Consider the following 22,881-nt stretch of genomic DNA (forward strand, 5'->3'; position numbering starts at 1 on the left):
CAAGTGTCTACTGTGCGCACGCACAGGGAAGTGTCCCTATGCGTCGCCGGAGTCTCCATTATCCAAGATGGAACTGGCGTGGAGTGCCGTGCCGCTCGCGCCGCACCCTCCGCCGCACCAGCCCTTCCACATCCCGCCGCAGGAGAGGTGAGACAAGTGTCTACTGTGCGCACGCACAGGGAAGTGTCCCTATGCGTCGCCGGAGTCTCCATTATCCAAGATGGAACTGGCGTGGAGTGCCGTGCCGCTCGCGCCGCACCCTCCGCCGCACCAGCCCTTCCACATCCCGCCGCAGGAGAGGTGAGACAAGTGTCTACTGTGCGCACGCACAGGGAAGTGTCCCTATGCGTCGCCGGAGTCTCCATTATCCAAGATGGAACTGGCGTGGAGTGCCGTGCCGCTCGCGCCGCACCCTCCGCCGCACCAGCCCTTCCACATCCCGCCGCAGGAGAGGTGAGACAAGTGTCTACTGTGCGCACGCACAGGGAAGTGTCCCTATGCGTCGCCGGAGTCTCCATTATCCAAGATGGAACTGGCGTGGAGTGCCGTGCCGCTCGCGCCGCACCCTCCGCCGCACCAGCCCTTCCACATCCCGCCGCAGGAGAGGTGAGACAAGTGTCTACTGTGCGCACGCACAGGGAAGTGTCCCTATGCGTCGCCGGAGTCTCCATTATCCAAGATGGAACTGGCGTGGAGTGCCGTGCCGCTCGCGCCGCACCCTCCGCCGCACCAGCCCTTCCACATCCCGCCGCAGGAGAGGTGAGACAAGTGTCTACTGTGCGCACGCACAGGGAAGTGTCCCTATGCGTCGCCGGAGTCTCCGTTATCCAAGATGGAACTGGCGTGGAGTGCCGTGCCGCTCGCGCCGCACCCTCCGCCGCACCAGCCCTTCCACATCCCGCCGCAGGAGAGGTGAGACAAGTGTCTACTGTGCGCACGCACAGGGAAGTGTCCCTATGCGTCGCCGGAGTCTCCATTATCCAAGATGGAACTGGCGTGGAGTGCCGTGCCGCTCGCGCCGCACCCTCCGCCGCACCAGCCCTTCCACATCCCGCCGCAGGAGAGGTGAGACAAGTGTCTACTGTGCGCACGCACAGGGAAGTGTCCCTATGCGTCGCCGGAGTCTCCGTTATCCAAGATGGAACTGGCGTGGAGTGCCGTGCCGCTCGCGCCGCACCCTCCGCCGCACCAGCCCTTCCACATCCCGCCGCAGGAGAGGTGAGACAAGTGTCTACTGTGCGCACGCACAGGGAAGTGTCCCTATGCGTCGCCGGAGTCTCCATTATCCAAGATGGAACTGGCGTGGAGTGCCGTGCCGCTCGCGCCGCACCCTCCGCCGCACCAGCCCTTCCACATCCCGCCGCAGGAGAGGTGAGACAAGTGTCTACTGTGCGCACGCACAGGGAAGTGTCCCTATGCGTCGCCGGAGTCTCCGTTATCCAAGATGGAACTGGCGTGGAGTGCCGTGCCGCTCGCGCCGCACCCTCCGCCGCACCAGCCCTTCCACATCCCGCCGCAGGAGAGGTGAGACAAGTGTCTACTGTGCGCACGCACAGGGAAGTGTCCCTATGCGTCGCCGGAGTCTCCGCTATCAAAGATGGAACTGGCGTGGAGTGCCGTGCCGCTCGCGCCGCACCCTCCGCCGCACCAGCCCTTCCACATCCCGCCGCAGGAGAGGTGAGACAAGTGTCTACTGTGCGCACGCACAGGGAAGTGTCCCTATGCGTCGCCGGAGTCTCCGTTATCCAAGATGGAACTGGCGTGGAGTGCCGTGCCGCTCGCGCCGCACCCTCCGCCGCACCAGCCCTTCCACATCCCGCCGCAGGAGAGGTGAGACAAGTGTCTACTGTGCGCACGCACAGGGAAGTGTCCCTATGCGTCGCCGGAGTCTCCGTTATCCAAGATGGAACTGGCGTGGAGTGCCGTGCCGCTCGCGCCGCACCCTCCGCCGCACCAGCCCTTCCACATCCCGCCGCAGGAGAGGTGAGACAAGTGTCTACTGTGCGCACGCACAGGGAAGTGTCCCTATGCGTCGCCGGAGTCTCCGCTATCAAAGATGGAACTGGCGTGGAGTGCCGTGCCGCTCGCGCCGCACCCTCCGCCGCACCAGCCCTTCCACATCCCGCCGCAGGAGAGGTGAGACAAGTGTCTACTGTGCGCACGCACAGGGAAGTGTCCCTATGCGTCGCCGGAGTCTCCGCTTATCCAAGATGGAACTGGCGTGGAGTGCCGTGCCGCTCGCGCCGCACCCTCCGCCGCACCAGCCCTTCCACATCCCGCCGCAGGAGAGGTGAGACAAGTGTCTACTGTGCGCACGCACAGGGAAGTGTCCCTATGCGTCGCCGGAGTCTCCATTATCCAAGATGGAACTGGCGTGGAGTGCCGTGCCGCTCGCGCCGCACCCTCCGCCGCACCAGCCCTTCCACATCCCGCCGCAGGAGAGGTGAGACAAGTGTCTACTGTGCGCACGCACAGGGAAGTGTCCCTATGCGTCGCCGGAGTCTCCATTATCCAAGATGGAACTGGCGTGGAGTGCCGTGCCGCTCGCGCCGCACCCTCCGCCGCACCAGCCCTTCCACATCCCGCCGCAGGAGAGGTGAGACAAGTGTCTACTGTGCGCACGCACAGGGAAGTGTCCCTATGCGTCGCCGGAGTCTCCATTATCCAAGATGGAACTGGCGTGGAGTGCCGTGCCGCTCGCGCCGCACCCTCCGCCGCACCAGCCCTTCCACATCCCGCCGCAGGAGAGGTGAGACAAGTGTCTACTGTGCGCACGCACAGGGAAGTGTCCCTATGCGTCGCCGGAGTCTCCGTTATCCAAGATGGAACTGGCGTGGAGTGCCGTGCCGCTCGCGCCGCACCCTCCGCCGCACCAGCCCTTCCACATCCCGCCGCAGGAGAGGTGAGACAAGTGTCTACTGTGCGCACGCACAGGGAAGTGTCCCTATGCGTCGCCGGAGTCTCCATTATCCAAGATGGAACTGGCGTGGAGTGCCGTGCCGCTCGCGCCGCACCCTCCGCCGCACCAGCCCTTCCACATCCCGCCGCAGGAGAGGTGAGACAAGTGTCTACTGTGCGCACGCACAGGGAAGTGTCCCTATGCGTCGCCGGAGTCTCCATTATCCAAGATGGAACTGGCGTGGAGTGCCGTGCCGCTCGCGCCGCACCCTCCGCCGCACCAGCCCTTCCACATCCCGCCGCAGGAGAGGTGAGACAAGTGTCTACTGTGCGCACGCACAGGGAAGTGTCCCTATGCGTCGCCGGAGTCTCCATTATCCAAGATGGAACTGGCGTGGAGTGCCGTGCCGCTCGCGCCGCACCCTCCGCCGCACCAGCCCTTCCACATCCCGCCGCAGGAGAGGTGAGACAAGTGTCTACTGTGCGCACGCACAGGGAAGTGTCCCTATGCGTCGCCGGAGTCTCCATTATCCAAGATGGAACTGGCGTGGAGTGCCGTGCCGCTCGCGCCGCACCCTCCGCCGCACCAGCCCTTCCACATCCCGCCGCAGGAGAGGTGAGACAAGTGTCTACTGTGCGCACGCACAGGGAAGTGTCCCTATGCGTCGCCGGAGTCTCCATTATCCAAGATGGAACTGGCGTGGAGTGCCGTGCCGCTCGCGCCGCACCCTCCGCCGCACCAGCCCTTCCACATCCCGCCGCAGGAGAGGTGAGACAAGTGTCTACTGTGCGCACGCACAGGGAAGTGTCCCTATGCGTCGCCGGAGTCTCCATTATCCAAGATGGAACTGGCGTGGAGTGCCGTGCCGCTCGCGCCGCACCCTCCGCCGCACCAGCCCTTCCACATCCCGCCGCAGGAGAGGTGAGACAAGTGTCTACTGTGCGCACGCACAGGGAAGTGTCCCTATGCGTCGCCGGAGTCTCCATTATACTCACGATGAACTGTGCGTGGAGTGGCCGTGCCGCTCGCGCGCACCCTCCGCCGCACTCAGGCCGCCTTCCACATCCCGCCGCAGGAGAGGGTGAGACAAGTGTCTACTGTGCGCACGCACAGGGAAGTGTCCCTATGCGTCGCCGGGAGTCTCCAATTATCCGCACCCTCCGCCGCACCAGCCCTTCCACATCCCGCCGCAGGAGAGGTGAGACAAGTGTCTACTGTGCGCACGCACAGGGAAGTGTCCCTATGCGTCGCCGGAGTCTCCATTATCCAAGATGGAACTGGCGTGGAGTGCCGTGCCGCTCGCGCCGCACCCTCCGCCGCACCAGCCCTTCCACATCCCGCCGCAGGAGAGGTGAGACAAGTGTCTACTGTGCGCACGCACAGGGAAGTGTCCCTATGCGTCGCCGGAGTCTCCATTATCCAAGATGGAACTGGCGTGGAGTGCCGTGCCGCTCGCGCCGCACCCTCCGCCGCACCAGCCCTTCCACATCCCGCCGCAGGAGAGGTGAGACAAGTGTCTACTGTGCGCACGCACAGGGAAGTGTCCCTATGCGTCGCCGGAGTCTCCATTATCCAAGATGGAACTGGCGTGGAGTGCCGTGCCGCTCGCGCCGCACCCTCCGCCGCACCAGCCCTTCCACATCCCGCCGCAGGAGAGGTGAGACAAGTGTCTACTGTGCGCACGCACAGGGAAGTGTCCCTATGCGTCGCCGGAGTCTCCATTATCCAAGATGGAACTGGCGTGGAGTGCCGTGCCGCTCGCGCCGCACCCTCCGCCGCACCAGCCCTTCCACATCCCGCCGCAGGAGAGGTGAGACAAGTGTCTACTGTGCGCACGCACAGGGAAGTGTCCCTATGCGTCGCCGGAGTCTCCATTATCCAAGATGGAACTGGCGTGGAGTGCCGTGCCGCTCGCGCCGCACCCTCCGCCGCACCAGCCCTTCCACATCCCGCCGCAGGAGAGGTGAGACAAGTGTCTACTGTGCGCACGCACAGGGAAGTGTCCCTATGCGTCGCCGGAGTCTCCATTATCCAAGATGGAACTGGCGTGGAGTGCCGTGCCGCTCGCGCCGCACCCTCCGCCGCACCAGCCCTTCCACATCCCGCCGCAGGAGAGGTGAGACAAGTGTCTACTGTGCGCACGCACAGGGAAGTGTCCCTATGCGTCGCCGGAGTCTCCATTATCCAAGATGGAACTGGCGTGGAGTGCCGTGCCGCTCGCGCCGCACCCTCCGCCGCACCAGCCCTTCCACATCCCGCCGCAGGAGAGGTGAGACAAGTGTCTACTGTGCGCACGCACAGGGAAGTGTCCCTATGCGTCGCCGGAGTCTCCATTATCCAAGATGGAACTGGCGTGGAGTGCCGTGCCGCTCGCGCCGCACCCTCCGCCGCACCAGCCCTTCCACATCCCGCCGCAGGAGAGGTGAGACAAGTGTCTACTGTGCGCACGCACAGGGAAGTGTCCCTATGCGTCGCCGGAGTCTCCATTATCCAAGATGGAACTGGCGTGGAGTGCCGTGCCGCTCGCGCCGCACCCTCCGCCGCACCAGCCCTTCCACATCCCGCCGCAGGAGAGGTGAGACAAGTGTCTACTGTGCGCACGCACAGGGAAGTGTCCCTATGCGTCGCCGGAGTCTCCGCTATCAAAGATGGAACTCGCGTGGAGTGCCGTGCCGCTCGCGCCGCACCCACCGCCGCACCAGCCCTTCCACATCCCGCCGCAGGAGAGGTGAGACAAGTGTCTACTGTGCGCACGCACAGGGAAGTGTCCCTATGCGTCGCCGGAGTCTCCATTATCCAAGATGGAACTGGCGTGGAGTGCCGTGCCGCTCGCGCCGCACCCTCCGCCGCACCAGCCCTTCCACATCCCGCCGCAGGAGAGGTGAGACAAGTGTCTACTGTGCGCACGCACAGGGAAGTGTCCCTATGCGTCGCCGGAGTCTCCATTATCCAAGATGGAACTGGCGTGGAGTGCCGTGCCGCTCGCGCCGCACCCTCCGCCGCACCAGCCCTTCCACATCCCGCCGCAGGAGAGGTGAGACAAGTGTCTACTGTGCGCACGCACAGGGAAGTGTCCCTATGCGTCGCCGGAGTCTCCATTATCCAAGATGGAACTGGCGTGGAGTGCCGTGCCGCTCGCGCCGCACCCTCCGCCGCACCAGCCCTTCCACATCCCGCCGCAGGAGAGGTGAGACAAGTGTCTACTGTGCGCACGCACAGGGAAGTGTCCCTATGCGTCGCCGGAGTCTCCGCTGTCAAAGATGGAACTCGCGTGGAGCGCCGCATCCACCGCCGCACAAGCCCTTCCACATCCCGCCGCAGGAGAGGTGAGACAAGTGTCTACTGTGCGCACGCACAGGGAAGTGTCCCTATGCGTCGCCGGAGTCTCCGCTATCAAAGATGGAACTCGCGTGGAGTGCCGTGCCGCTCGCGCCGCACCCTCCGCCGCACCAGCCCTTCCACATCCCGCCGCAGGAGAGGTGAGACAAGTGTCTACTGTGCGCACGCACAGGGAAGTGTCCCTATGCGTCGCCGGAGTCTCCGTTATCCAAGATGGAACTGGCGTGGAGTGCCGTGCCGCTCGCGCCGCACCCTCCGCCGCACCAGCCCTTCCACATCCCGCCGCAGGAGAGGTGAGACAAGTGTCTACTGTGCGCACGCACAGGGAAGTGTCCCTATGCGTCGCCGGAGTCTCCATTATCCAAGATGGAACTGGCGTGGAGTGCCGTGCCGCTCGCGCCGCACCCTCCGCCGCACCAGCCCTTCCACATCCCGCCGCAGGAGAGGTGAGACAAGTGTCTACTGTGCGCACGCACAGGGAAGTGTCCCTATGCGTCGCCGGAGTCTCCATTATCCAAGATGGAACTGGCGTGGAGTGCCGTGCCGCTCGCGCCGCACCCTCCGCCGCACCAGCCCTTCCACATCCCGCCGCAGGAGAGGTGAGACAAGTGTCTACTGTGCGCACGCACAGGGAAGTGTCCCTATGCGTCGCCGGAGTCTCCATTATCCAAGATGGAACTGGCGTGGAGTGCCGTGCCGCTCGCGCCGCACCCTCCGCCGCACCAGCCCTTCCACATCCCGCCGCAGGAGAGGTGAGACAAGTGTCTACTGTGCGCACGCACAGGGAAGTGTCCCTATGCGTCGCCGGAGTCTCCATTATCCAAGATGGAACTGGCGTGGAGTGCCGTGCCGCTCGCGCCGCACCCTCCGCCGCACCAGCCCTTCCACATCCCGCCGCAGGAGAGGTGAGACAAGTGTCTACTGTGCGCACGCACAGGGAAGTGTCCCTATGCGTCGCCGGAGTCTCCATTATCCAAGATAGAACTGGCGTGGAGTGCCGTGCCGCTCGCGCCGCACCCTCCGCCGCACCAGCCCTTCCACATCCCGCCGCAGGAGAGGTGAGACAAGTGTCTACTGTGCGCACGCACAGGGAAGTGTCCCTATGCGTCGCCGGAGTCTCCGCTATCAAAGATGGAACTCGCGTGGAGTGCCGTGCCGCTCGCGCCGCACCCACCGCCGCACCAGCCCTTCCACATCCCGCCGCAGGAGAGGTGAGACAAGTGTCTACTGTGCGCACGCACAGGGAAGTGTCCCTATGCGTCGCCGGAGTCTCCGCTGTCAAAGATGGAACTCGCGTGGAGCGCCGCATCCACCGCCGCACAAGCCCTTCCACATCCCGCCGCAGGAGAGGTGAGACAAGTGTCTACTGTGCGCACGCACAGGGAAGTGTCCCTATGCGTCGCCGGAGTCTCCATTATCCAAGATGGAACTGGCGTGGAGTGCCGTGCCGCTCGCGCCGCACCCTCCGCCGCACCAGCCCTTCCACATCCCGCCGCAGGAGAGGTGAGACAAGTGTCTACTGTGCGCACGCACAGGGAAGTGTCCCTATGCGTCGCCGGAGTCTCCATTATCCAAGATGGAACTGGCGTGGAGTGCCGTGCCGCTCGCGCCGCACCCTCCGCCGCACCAGCCCTTCCACATCCCGCCGCAGGAGAGGTGAGACAAGTGTCTACTGTGCGCACGCACAGGGAAGTGTCCCTATGCGTCGCCGGAGTCTCCATTATCCAAGATGGAACTGGCGTGGAGTGCCGTGCCGCTCGCGCCGCACCCTCCGCCGCACCAGCCCTTCCACATCCCGCCGCAGGAGAGGTGAGACAAGTGTCTACTGTGCGCACGCACAGGGAAGTGTCCCTATGCGTCGCCGGAGTCTCCATTATCCAAGATGGAACTGGCGTGGAGTGCCGTGCCGCTCGCGCCGCACCCTCCGCCGCACCAGCCCTTCCACATCCCGCCGCAGGAGAGGTGAGACAAGTGTCTACTGTGCGCACGCACAGGGAAGTGTCCCTATGCGTCGCCGGAGTCTCCATTATCCAAGATGGAACTGGCGTGGAGTGCCGTGCCGCTCGCGCCGCACCCTCCGCCGCACCAGCCCTTCCACATCCCGCCGCAGGAGAGGTGAGACAAGTGTCTACTGTGCGCACGCACAGGGAAGTGTCCCTATGCGTCGCCGGAGTCTCCATTATCCAAGATAGAACTGGCGTGGAGTGCCGTGCCGCTCGCGCCGCACCCTCCGCCGCACCAGCCCTTCCACATCCCGCCGCAGGAGAGGTGAGACAAGTGTCTACTGTGCGCACGCACAGGGAAGTGTCCCTATGCGTCGCCGGAGTCTCCATTATCCAAGATAGAACTGGCGTGGAGTGCCGTGCCGCTCGCGCCGCACCCTCCGCCGCACCAGCCCTTCCACATCCCGCCGCAGGAGAGGTGAGACAAGTGTCTACTGTGCGCACGCACAGGGAAGTGTCCCTATGCGTCGCCGGAGTCTCCGCTGTCAAAGATGGAACTCGCGTGGAGCGCCGCATCCACCGCCGCACAAGCCCTTCCACATCCCGCCGCAGGAGAGGTGAGACAAGTGTCTACTGTGCGCACGCACAGGGAAGTGTCCCTATGCGTCGCCGGAGTCTCCATTATCCAAGATGGAACTGGCGTGGAGTGCCGTGCCGCTCGCGCCGCACCCTCCGCCGCACCAGCCCTTCCACATCCCGCCGCAGGAGAGGTGAGACAAGTGTCTACTGTGCGCACGCACAGGGAAGTGTCCCTATGCGTCGCCGGAGTCTCCATTATCCAAGATGGAACTGGCGTGGAGTGCCGTGCCGCTCGCGCCGCACCCTCCGCCGCACCAGCCCTTCCACATCCCGCCGCAGGAGAGGTGAGACAAGTGTCTACTGTGCGCACGCACAGGGAAGTGTCCCTATGCGTCGCCGGAGTCTCCATTATCCAAGATAGAACTGGCGTGGAGTGCCGTGCCGCTCGCGCCGCACCCTCCGCCGCACCAGCCCTTCCACATCCCGCCGCAGGAGAGGTGAGACAAGTGTCTACTGTGCGCACGCACAGGGAAGTGTCCCTATGCGTCGCCGGAGTCTCCATTATCCAAGATAGAACTGGCGTGGAGTGCCGTGCCGCTCGCGCCGCACCCTCCGCCGCACCAGCCCTTCCACATCCCGCCGCAGGAGAGGTGAGACAAGTGTCTACTGTGCGCACGCACAGGGAAGTGTCCCTATGCGTCGCCGGAGTCTCCGCTGTCAAAGATGGAACTCGCGTGGAGCGCCGCATCCACCGCCGCACAAGCCCTTCCACATCCCGCCGCAGGAGAGGTGAGACAAGTGTCTACTGTGCGCACGCACAGGGAAGTGTCCCTATGCGTCGCCGGAGTCTCCATTATCCAAGATGGAACTGGCGTGGAGTGCCGTGCCGCTCGCGCCGCACCCTCCGCCGCACCAGCCCTTCCACATCCCGCCGCAGGAGAGGTGAGACAAGTGTCTACTGTGCGCACGCACAGGGAAGTGTCCCTATGCGTCGCCGGAGTCTCCATTATCCAAGATGGAACTGGCGTGGAGTGCCGTGCCGCTCGCGCCGCACCCTCCGCCGCACCAGCCCTTCCACATCCCGCCGCAGGAGAGGTGAGACAAGTGTCTACTGTGCGCACGCACAGGGAAGTGTCCCTATGCGTCGCCGGAGTCTCCGCTATCAAAGATGGAACTCGCGTGGAGTGCCGTGCCGCTCGCGCCGCACCCACCGCCGCACCAGCCCTTCCACATCCCGCCGCAGGAGAGGTGAGACAAGTGTCTACTGTGCGCACGCACAGGGAAGTGTCCCTATGCGTCGCCGGAGTCTCCGCTGTCAAAGATGGAACTCGCGTGGAGCGCCGCATCCACCGCCGCACAAGCCCTTCCACATCCCGCCGCAGGAGAGGTGAGACAAGTGTCTACTGTGCGCACGCACAGGGAAGTGTCCCTATGCGTCGCCGGAGTCTCCATTATCCAAGATGGAACTGGCGTGGAGTGCCGTGCCGCTCGCGCCGCACCCTCCGCCGCACCAGCCCTTCCACATCCCGCCGCAGGAGAGGTGAGACAAGTGTCTACTGTGCGCACGCACAGGGAAGTGTCCCTATGCGTCGCCGGAGTCTCCATTATCCAAGATGGAACTGGCGTGGAGTGCCGTGCCGCTCGCGCCGCACCCTCCGCCGCACCAGCCCTTCCACATCCCGCCGCAGGAGAGGTGAGACAAGTGTCTACTGTGCGCACGCACAGGGAAGTGTCCCTATGCGTCGCCGGAGTCTCCATTATCCAAGATGGAACTGGCGTGGAGTGCCGTGCCGCTCGCGCCGCACCCTCCGCCGCACCAGCCCTTCCACATCCCGCCGCAGGAGAGGTGAGACAAGTGTCTACTGTGCGCACGCACAGGGAAGTGTCCCTATGCGTCGCCGGAGTCTCCATTATCCAAGATAGAACTGGCGTGGAGTGCCGTGCCGCTCGCGCCGCACCCTCCGCCGCACCAGCCCTTCCACATCCCGCCGCAGGAGAGGTGAGACAAGTGTCTACTGTGCGCACGCACAGGGAAGTGTCCCTATGCGTCGCCGGAGTCTCCATTATCCAAGATGGAACTGGCGTGGAGTGCCGTGCCGCTCGCGCCGCACCCTCCGCCGCACCAGCCCTTCCACATCCCGCCGCAGGAGAGGTGAGACAAGTGTCTACTGTGCGCACGCACAGGGAAGTGTCCCTATGCGTCGCCGGAGTCTCCATTATCCAAGATGGAACTGGCGTGGAGTGCCGTGCCGCTCGCGCCGCACCCTCCGCCGCACCAGCCCTTCCACATCCCGCCGCAGGAGAGGTGAGACAAGTGTCTACTGTGCGCACGCACAGGGAAGTGTCCCTATGCGTCGCCGGAGTCTCCATTATCCAAGATGGAACTGGCGTGGAGTGCCGTGCCGCTCGCGCCGCACCCTCCGCCGCACCAGCCCTTCCACATCCCGCCGCAGGAGAGGTGAGACAAGTGTCTACTGTGCGCACGCACAGGGAAGTGTCCCTATGCGTCGCCGGAGTCTCCATTATCCAAGATGGAACTGGCGTGGAGTGCCGTGCCGCTCGCGCCGCACCCTCCGCCGCACCAGCCCTTCCACATCCCGCCGCAGGAGAGGTGAGACAAGTGTCTACTGTGCGCACGCACAGGGAAGTGTCCCTATGCGTCGCCGGAGTCTCCATTATCCAAGATGGAACTGGCGTGGAGTGCCGTGCCGCTCGCGCCGCACCCTCCGCCGCACCAGCCCTTCCACATCCCGCCGCAGGAGAGGTGAGACAAGTGTCTACTGTGCGCACGCACAGGGAAGTGTCCCTATGCGTCGCCGGAGTCTCCATTATCCAAGATGGAACTGGCGTGGAGTGCCGTGCCGCTCGCGCCGCACCCTCCGCCGCACCAGCCCTTCCACATCCCGCCGCAGGAGAGGTGAGACAAGTGTCTACTGTGCGCACGCACAGGGAAGTGTCCCTATGCGTCGCCGGAGTCTCCATTATCCAAGATGGAACTGGCGTGGAGTGCCGTGCCGCTCGCGCCGCACCCTCCGCCGCACCAGCCCTTCCACATCCCGCCGCAGGAGAGGTGAGACAAGTGTCTACTGTGCGCACGCACAGGGAAGTGTCCCTATGCGTCGCCGGAGTCTCCATTATCCAAGATGGAACTGGCGTGGAGTGCCGTGCCGCTCGCGCCGCACCCTCCGCCGCACCAGCCCTTCCACATCCCGCCGCAGGAGAGGTGAGACAAGTGTCTACTGTGCGCACGCACAGGGAAGTGTCCCTATGCGTCGCCGGAGTCTCCATTATCCAAGATGGAACTGGCGTGGAGTGCCGTGCCGCTCGCGCCGCACCCTCCGCCGCACCAGCCCTTCCACATCCCGCCGCAGGAGAGGTGAGACAAGTGTCTACTGTGCGCACGCACAGGGAAGTGTCCCTATGCGTCGCCGGAGTCTCCGCTATCAAAGATGGAACTCGCGTGGAGTGCCGTGCCGCTCGCGCCGCACCCTCCGCCGCACCAGCCCTTCCACATCCCGCCGCAGGAGAGGTGAGACAAGTGTCTACTGTGCGCACGCACAGGGAAGTGTCCCTATGCGTCGCCGGAGTCTCCATTATCCAAGATGGAACTGGCGTGGAGTGCCGTGCCGCTCGCGCCGCACCCTCCGCCGCACCAGCCCTTCCACATCCCGCCGCAGGAGAGGTGAGACAAGTGTCTACTGTGCGCACGCACAGGGAAGTGTCCCTATGCGTCGCCGGAGTCTCCGCTATCAAAGATGGAACTCGCGTGGAGTGCCGTGCCGCTCGCGCCGCACCCTCCGCCGCACCAGCCCTTCCACATCCCGCCGCAGGAGAGGTGAGACAAGTGTCTACTGTGCGCACGCACAGGGAAGTGTCCCTATGCGTCGCCGGAGTCTCCATTATCCAAGATGGAACTGGCGTGGAGTGCCGTGCCGCTCGCGCCGCACCCTCCGCCGCACCAGCCCTTCCACATCCCGCCGCAGGAGAGGTGAGACAAGTGTCTACTGTGCGCACGCACAGGGAAGTGTCCCTATGCGTCGCCGGAGTCTCCATTATCCAAGATGGAACTGGCGTGGAGTGCCGTGCCGCTCACGCCGCACCCTCCGCCGCACCAGCCCTTCCACATCCCGCCGCAGGAGAGGTGAGACAAGTGTCTACTGTGCGCACGCACAGGGAAGTGTCCCTATGCGTCGCCGGAGTCTCCATTATCCAAGATGGAACTGGCGTGGAGTGCCGTGCCGCTCGCGCCGCACCCTCCGCCGCACCAGCCCTTCCACATCCCGCCGCAGGAGAGGTGAGACAAGTGTCTACTGTGCGCACGCACAGGGAAGTGTCCCTATGCGTCGCCGGAGTCTCCATTATCCAAGATGGAACTGGCGTGGAGTGCCGTGCCGCTCGCGCCGCACCCTCCGCCGCACCAGCCCTTCCACATCCCGCCGCAGGAGAGGTGAGACAAGTGTCTACTGTGCGCACGCACAGGGAAGTGTCCCTATGCGTCGCCGGAGTCTCCGCTATCAAAGATGGAACTCGCGTGGAGTGCCGTGCCGCTCGCGCCGCACCCACCGCCGCACCAGCCCTTCCACATCCCGCCACAGGAGAGGTAAATACTATTGAAATATAGGCGTAAATAAAATATATTTCTTCCATTTTAAACTGAATTATATTTCATCAAATAAAACACCAGAAGCTATTACGCCCGTCTATAGAATCAGTTGACAATAAGATGACGGTCATCAAAACATAAAGAAGAAAAGTATGCTCTATGGAAGCTATCCACGGAGTTCCGTATAAACAGTAAATTAATTTTTGCACTTCAAATCAATTACATTCAACAAATACAGGGTGACTTGTTTATTTATTTATTTATATAAACCAACAGAGATACATAGAAAATATTAGTTTAAGATTTAGACTGATAATAAAGTCATTATACAGGTTTCCCTCATTATAAAAGTATAATACATGATAGGATTGAACATCCTTCTAATAGATTATAGTACCGGTTACTTCAATGCGACCGATTTAGCTATGCTTAGGCAAAAGTTTATAATTTATGAAATATTTTGATTTTAAATTTCCTTTGTGAAATAAAATTGTTTCACAAAGCCCAATTTATATCATTAATAGTTAATTTCAAATACTGGGTAAACTTTGCACTGGTTAAAAAAATCGTAAATTCGTGGTTGACAATCCCCAAAACCAGTGGCATGCAGGCATACCTTTTTGTAAATTCCCTTTTCCATAAACTCTCCATTTCTTATGTCAATGCCAACGAAAATTACATTTTGATTTTTTGCTTTTCCCCCCAATCGTCATTCGTAACTTCCATATTTCATTCCATTAGCCATAGATAACAAATAATTATGATTTGTTTCAGACTCTTGCCAATAGGACCGAAACCGAACAAGGAGCAGTATCCAGTGTTCAATGCTTTAGTCGATCGAGTGAGAGAAGCATTAAGCCTACCCGCAGGTAATTAATTTACGTGAACAACTAAAACCTATACAAAAGAATTCATAGTCTAGTCAAGTTATTCTATTAATTTTGAACTATTTTTACAGACGATTCAACAGACAAAACGGATTCAAGTCGATCGGAGCAAGAACCTACGCCTACTCCTCAAACAAGACCGCAGGATCTTACTAAAAAGCTATCTTCTGAAGGAACAAGGTAGTTACGTTAAAAATATATTTCATCTTAAGAGCCATTTTACATTTTCGTGCGAATTTCTAAGATTTTGGAAGCATGAATTACTATCTTAAGCAACACCCAGAGATTATTTAATAACTGCGAAAGATAGGTCAATCCTTGTTGTTGACCATTAATGAAACGGATTTACTAAAACTCTTTTGCTTAATTCACAGTGCCCCATCTCCCACAACCATTTTACGAAAAAATTGCCGCAGACTCATTTTCAAAGTCCTGTATCTATTATTTATGCTCATATAATAAGCTTAAAAATATATAGTAATCATCGGACATATATTCTTGTAGTCCATTAATGAAATAGATTCTTGAATTTCATTACCATTATTGAGTAAAATCTAAAAATAATTTGGCAAATTTGAAGATTAACGTCACATTTTGATCGTGGTTTTTGGTTTAAAAACACAGCATAAACTGCAATAAAAGTATCCCAAAATAAAGAATATTCATTGTAGAATTAATTTCTACAGTTATTGTTTAAATATTAGTAACCACTTTGTCAAAATATTGATGTGAATATCAGTATAAATTACAATGCGCAAGCCGACATCGATTAGTATGGCGCGAGCGCCCGTCAAGGCAGGACCTGTGTCATTTTTCCCGCCGTGACGTTTACGTGCGTTCGTGTCGTAAAGCGGTGATTTGTACGGCGACCAAATACATTTGATACTATGCCGAGAGGCTGTTTCGAGTCGGCCGGCCGAGCAGAAATTGAAATGATGAATTTTAATTTCTTTGACGGATCTGGGTGTAACTATGTATAATATGTAGGTACCATGTATTTAATTTAATAAATAAATTATAAAAAAAGTATATCCATTATGATAGCACCCTTAACACAAGCATATTGGTTGCCTACTTTTGGACTATCTAGTCCAAAAGTAGGCAACCAATACCGCCATCTGGCGCTGTGAAATTGTCCAAAGATTTGTTTATTTATTTATCCGCTTTGAGTTTTGTTTCGTGAAGAAGAAAAAGAAGCGTTTTGTTTTGTTGTTAAATCTATACTAATAAAAGAGGAAAGATTTAATTGTTTGTTTGTTTGTTTGGAGGCAATAGGCTCCGAAAAAAATTTCTTTCACGATTTAGAATCCTAATTTTTTTCTATGTAGGCTATAAAATATTTTCAAAAACTTTAGTCCAAAATCTTTGATAAAATTCGACGTTTAATAAATAAATTAGATAACATGTTAATACTTTTTTTTTCAGTACGATTTTAGTACTTGTTTTTCAGAAATTCTACGATTTAAGGCCGGGTAACAGAGAAAATGGCGAAAATGATGTTTTCATTTTTCATTTTTGAGGTACTAAACAGTAAAATAAAAGGCTAAGATTTTTTTTGAGCATAGTTGAGGATATTTTCTAGGGCTATTAACGGATGGAAACACGATTTGATGAAGTTGACTCGATAGAATAAATTCCCAAAGTTACCTCTATTTGTTTTCTAATTATGGTTTTATTTTTAAAATAAGCGATTTGAGATTCTGAATCTTTTACTAAACTAAAGTTCAGAAATAACTTGAGGGCTTTTAACGGATGAAATTTTTATATTGCGTCTTATTTAGTTACTATGTTAAAAAATGTGGAAAAAATCGCCCATGACGGCTTGGACAATCTCAATCAGTCGCGCGGTGGCGCTTACGGAGGACGGACGCGTGCCAGTTTTTTGGCCGTGACAGTTCGCGATTTGTCAATATTTTTGACAATGATGACTTTGATGAGTCACAGTATAATAATACCAGTGTTACTGGAGAAAGCTAAAATTTTTGATAACTAAGAATTCTGAATTTTGTCTACCTATTGAAATTTAAATCGTTGGCATCCTTTTAAACTAAGACTCTACTCATGATACATTCCTCAAATATGAGACAAAACCAATGAGTTAAAATTACATTTTAATAGTACCTACATACAATCGTCTTCACTCTTTAGAAGAGCACACTGACACAAATAAATAATAAAAAATTAGGTCAGTGGGTCACTGGAACCTAATTTTTCAATTATAACACTGAAAAATTAGGTCACTGTAAATAGAGTTATAATTGAACAAATTTTACATGAAATGTTTAACAGAACTCAGTTAAAAGACACATACATGGAATACCAATAAGGTTGCGGAGGGAAAGCTACCTATTATAAACTAGCGGCCGCCCGCGACTTCGTTCGCGTGGACCTCGTTTTACCCCCGTTAGATATGATGTTTTACCTCATTTTACCCATGTTGATAGATGGCGTTTCACGGTTTCCCCCGAATCAATATTTACGAACGTCATACCGTAGTTTGTCCAGTGCTGTAGATTTTAACCAATGACGATAGATGGCGCTTTTAGACACGTTTTATTTATTTATTGAAATTTATTTGCCACATATCGTCATAATGTTAATCTTGGTTATAAACAATAATACTGTAAAGTTTCAACAAATCCGTTCAGTAGTTTTTGCGTGAAAGAGTAACAAACATCCAGACATCATGACATCCAGACATCCAAACTTTCGCCTTTATAATATTAGTAGGATATTTCACAATCCAAACTAATATTGACTATTTAGCATTTACTTACAGTAAATATTAGTTTGGATCGTGAAATATTTAAAATAAAAAAAAGAATAAAACAAAATAGGGTTTCAAATTACCTATCTATAATCTAATATTATAAAGAGGTAAAGTTTGTGTGTTTGTATATTTGTTAAATTGTAAGGGGTAATCTCGGGATCTACTGAACTGATTTTAAAAAATCTTTCACCAATTGAAAGCCACATTATATCTTACTGTAATAGGTTATATAAAAACCAAAAAATTCCACGCGGGCGAAGCGGCGGGCGGAAAGCTAGTTTATTTATAATTATGTAAGAGCATAATTATTAAAGTCGAAGTCAAACATTCTTTATTTGTGTGGACCTATATTAACGAGAGATTACAAAAGATTACAAGGCGTCAAATATTTCAAGAAAAAAATTAAAAACTATTATAAAGCTAATCTCATGGAGCCTTTACCTACTCTGACAAATTAAGACTTAGAGAAGAAACTAATAATAAAACTATTTAACTGTCCTGCAATGAAAAGCTTGATCGGGTACAACACCTCAAGTTATTTCAGAACTTGATTTCATTAAAAGACTCCGAATATCAAATCGCTTAGGTATCTAAAGTCAAACGATTCTGAAATGTCAAGTGGACTAATGAATAACCCATTAAGATAGTAGCGCCCTCCTGTCAATGACATACCTGGAACGATAGAGTTTTGAACAACTAATAAAAATGGTTTGTCCTAAATGACTGACGGATATCGTAGAGACCTGAAAGTTGGAAGGTGTGTTCTTTTTATGACGTAGACATCTCATAAGAAAAGATTTTCCGAAATGGGGTCATGAAATGAAGGGGGTGAAAAAAGGGGGCAAAGTTTGTATGGGACAAAGTGATTCCTTGGTTCAATCTACTTGAAATTTAGTTTAACAATACCTTAATATAATTCATGAAAGACGTGTGGAACGGTTAGAAAGTAATTTTGGCAGTCATTTTCTTCGAAGTTGATATCAATATATACTACTTAGTGCCTTTGATTTAATTACTTTTTATTTTTACAAGTGTTTGAAAACTCCATTTCAGATTGTGTTCAATGTCAAGTGAAATCTCAAATTGAAATGTCTCAATCTCAATGAGGAGACTCTGTATTTATTCCTAGAATTCCCCAAACACCGTCAAATTACCCTTTCGAATTCAAGACAGTGCAGTTTCCCATCAGTCTGCTTCGTAATGACTATAAACAAAGCTCAAAGTCAAACTCTAGGGACCTCTGCTTAAACTCCCATGAGTGCACAGAGGTACGCAGGTAACCGCGTGTGATGCTCATAGCAATTTTCGATAGGTACTGAACCCCGTACATACGTCATACATACATATTATAGAAAGAAAACACCCAGACCAATACAAACAAATATGTTTCTGCAATTTTAGTATGATATTTTTATTTATTAATAAACAAAGAGACTGAACAAAATTGATGCGTACCTATACTGATTAATGTTATTAACCACATGCAAAGCTTCGTGAATTGCAACAACTATAATTAAATTTATTATCCAAGCTCTAAATAATCGCTACTAATGCTGGATTTCTATATTCAATCCTAATCCAAATTATACGGATTTGGATTGTCAACTGTCAAATTTTAATATGTTTTTGGCCAAAATAACTGCGGTTTTTGATGTTTTTACATTTTTATATTGTTTATAAGACTATTTAAACAATATTAAAGTGTAAATGCATCGAAAATTTTGGAAATATAATCTAAAACTGAATTCAATTTGACAGTTGTAATCCGGATTTGGACAAGGATTGAATATGGGAATCGGGCGTAAGAGTAACTTATCATAAAAAAAAATTCCAATCGCTCAAGCTCCCAAGGGCCTACGCGATAGGTCGGGTGACGTAATCTTGAAATTCTTTAAGCCGGCACAGAACTTCCAGAAGGTCGGGCGACGCCACGGCCACTTTGAACCGTGTTTACTTCTGCAGTTATATTTTATATTTATTAGATTCTAGAATATATTCCCAAAAAGTCTGAAAGGTGTTTTAATTTGTATCACTTGGATATGATTTGTATTAGAAAGTGTTGTGAGTGTGACGCTTGAAGGGAAGGAAGTCAACCTAACCAACTGCGTATTTCTATACTGTGTAGCTGGAAATTGTGGCGGGAGCTCTTTGACGCGCTGTTATCGGCGAAGAATTGCGCGCGCAGATTTTGACAGCGCGAAATACCTACTTTAGAAGAAATACCAAGCCTTAACTAAACTTCTAAAGTGTTTATATTTTATGCATAATTTATTAACTTCTAAAATATACATAATATATCCTATTGACAGATGACGTGCTTCGTATTTTATTAAAATTATTACCTGACTAGGTTAAAAAGGTGTGGAATGTTATTTTGGAGATAACTTGGTTCCATAGAAATATAGAGAGATGCTAAGTAATGCGCTGAGTTCGAAACTCAGTGTCGTATTAGAAATTCACACACACAAAGAAATCAAATTATGTGCTCATTATCCATTGCGGTATCAGTATTCAACGTTCGAATAATCTTTAGTACTATGCAAGCAATATAAACTGTTTACATAATGACGTCGCTACTGTCATCATTGCTTTCACAAGCAATATGTTCCAATTTGTCCCTTGTCACATTTCCCTTTAGTTTCTGTGATCTGTGCTTGTTTCTAAGTTGATATCAATGAAATATTCCTTAGTACTTTTGATTTAAATTTTTTTTATTTATTTTGACACGTGTTTGAAAAATCAAGGTCAGATTACAATAAAATAACAAGTGAAAACGTAACATTGCATTGCAACTCGCAATTTCGCAATATTGATGAGGAGATTCCATTGGAAAGTCTGTATTCATTCCTAGGATTCCCCTAACACCATCAAATTCAAGAGAATTCAAGAGAGTGCAGTTTCCCATCTCATGCTTAGGGACCACGGTTTAAAATAGTGTGGTTGCATAGAGCCTGCAACGGGCAACCGCGTGCGCAGCTGCTCATACTAATTTTCGATACAAAAGCAAGTGTTGGCGCCCTCACGAGTTTTAGCGGAGTTCCATATGGTAGCGGGAGTAGACTTAATGGAAATCTATGCTTCTCCGACGACCAGTTGTATGTGGAATACTCCAGAGTATGCGCACACAATAGCCTGGTGATTTTAGCACCTGAAGGAAAAACAAAAAAACATTGTTGACAAAGAAATCTGCGGCAGGTGTAGTGTTTTAATTTTGTTTTAGAAAGATCTCATAATTTTGTAAGTATTCAAATAAAAAAAAAAAAATATATATATACAGGGTGTTAGGTAAATGGGTATATGAGCCGACACTAGCCCATGTTAACATGGGCATATAAATGGTATGGTGAAGTCAGAAATTTGATATCATCATTTTATTTTTTAAATTTTCATACAAAATAAATTTTATAAAATCCGATTTGTATGAAAAATAAAATAATTAAAATGAAGATATCAATTTTCTGACTTCACCATACCATTTATATAACCATGTTAACATGGGCTAGTGTCGGCTCATATACCCATTTACCTAACACCCTGTATATATAATAATATATTGTATAAAAAAAAATTATAATAATTAAAAAAAAAAAAAAAAAAAAAAAGATCTTGTAAATATAACCATCATCATCATTTGCAAATATAACCATCATCATCATTTGTAAATATTGTCTCGCATCAATGTCTTTTTCAGTTTGCTCGTAGAAAATTGCGAGAAACTATCCTACTCTCTCAAAACTTAATAAAAATAACCTAATAATAACAACATCCAATTAAAAAAAAAAAAACATTGATTCTGGTAGCAAAATACCAGTTAAAAAAAAAATATTTAAACATAATGATGTGTAGATTTTATATCAAAAAATATAATCATTTAACAAAATTAATTTTCTTAGAATATTTTAATTCTATTAGAACCATTTTCCACTTCATCGCAGAAGAAGTCGCGGGCAAAAAGCTAGTATGAAATATGTAGTATTGCCCGCGGCTTCACCCGCTTGAAATTTAGTTTGTCACAGATCGTCATAAATTATAGCCTATACATTGTTATTCTGGTCGACGCCAGGGATGGATGAGCGTCGCTGTCGCTGGCGACAGGGTCTTCTGGTTCAGGGTTCATGGCGTAGGTCTCAGGCAAAATGAAACCCACTCGTAGAAATTAATAAACTCAGTGTATTAACGAAAATAATTACACACAGCACTAGAGTCGTATCGGAACTGAGTGAACCAAAGGTCTTGCGATAGGAACGTCCGACCCGAGTGATAGTTGAACACAGACTGCCTAGTACTGCTGTACTGTACTGTAAAGTTTCATCAAAATCTGTTCAGTAGTTTTTGCGTGAAAGTGTAACAAACATCCAGACATCCACACAAACTTTCGTATTTATAATATTAGTAAGACTAGTAAAAAGTAAGATAGTAAGATGAATTATTTTAGTTATTTGTTTACTTATAATAATATTTATTTATTTATTTCTTAGCTCTGTCTGATAATGGATCTGGAGGAGATGCAATGGCCACCTCCGTAACAAAACAATAGAACCATATGGAGTTTGGGCTTGTGTGATTCGCCTTGACGAATATTTCGTATCCAGGGTCCGATGATGGAGCTGTAAGGGGGCAGATTTTTTTTTTCACTATGGGACTGTCTTTATTTTGTACTTAATATTTACATATTATACCTATTCGTGTTTCATTATTCGTATCCAGGGTCCGATGATGGAGCTGTAAGGGGGCAGATTTATTTTTCACTATGTGACTGTCTTTATTTTGTACTTAATATATATTTTACATATTATACCTATTCGTGTTTCATTATGAATCGAAATATAAAAGACTTAATAAACTCTATTAAAAATTTAAATTAATTAATCAAGTTTGAATACCTCATTCTACCTTAAAATTAATAACTTAAATCAAGTCTTAATACGGTCACGGCTCAAGACTTTTTTGTCCATTTCAGCGTTCTTTTTACTCTTTTGACGTTGCGTTGACAGCTTTTACCTAAATTCGCGCGGAATATTTTTGTGAAATGGCTCTTAATAGATTTTACATTATTTTGTGTCACAAAATTGTAGTTTACTACGGTAGGATATTAGGTGATTATTATGAGGTTTAAACTGTTTGTAAATACAGATATGTAAGCAACATTTGCGGCAATGATCTCCGAATGCAAGTTTGACTTGCAGCGAATTTATAGGCGTCGCTTTTCGGTGAAATCGCGCGTTCAACGGAATGATAAACTTCACGTGTTTTAAATTCTTATACATTACTTACATGTTTAATGGCCATATTTACAGTCAACAGCCAGATTATCAGAGAGATATCATTTACGATTCTGTTGTAAAATAGCACCGAATATACTTATGACTTAATAAACTTAAGCCTGTATTCGGAACGACTTGGGCACCGAACAAAATTAACAATTACTAATTTTATATTGTTCGGTGCTTAAACTCTATTCAATTGATTTTTGTTTTTTCTAGTGTATAAGTACCCTAACATTGCAAAAAGAAATGCTGTGTATACCTGTAATTGAGGTCATATACGCATCATGTGTTAAACCATGTGAAAATGTATGAACTTTATGTATGTGACCTTTGTTGGTGTACCTAATAAATAAATTTCAAGTTATTACAACTTTAACTATTTTACAGTGTACAGCATATCAGAGGGATATCATTTAAGTTTCTGTTGTAAAATAGTATCTACCACAACAACATAAAACGCCACAGTGTTAAGTTCACATGCTCCCCTCAATATGTAAGGTTGTAAGTGTGTGTATATTCTATCAGGTCGCGGGGTGCTTCGCCCCGGAGGCTGGCACGCCAAGTGGCACAGACTGGCTCCCCCCCACATCATCA

The 22,881-nt window shown here is 51.6% G+C and overlaps 1 long non-coding RNA gene across 1 annotated transcript; it reads left to right on the forward strand.

Annotated features, from left to right (window-relative positions):
• The first annotated feature begins 14,141 nt into the window (after positions 1–14,141).
• Positions 14,142–22,863, forward strand: LOC135081457 (uncharacterized). The gene is made up of 3 exons (XR_010259197.1): positions 14,142–14,232; positions 14,322–14,430; positions 22,813–22,863. It is a non-coding gene; the product is annotated as an uncharacterized LOC135081457 (long non-coding RNA).
• Positions 22,864–22,881: the final 18 nt, after the last annotated feature.

Source organism: Ostrinia nubilalis, chromosome 20 (assembly GCF_963855985.1).
Source record: "Ostrinia nubilalis chromosome 20, ilOstNubi1.1, whole genome shotgun sequence".
Taxonomy (NCBI): domain Eukaryota; kingdom Metazoa; phylum Arthropoda; class Insecta; order Lepidoptera; family Crambidae; genus Ostrinia; species Ostrinia nubilalis.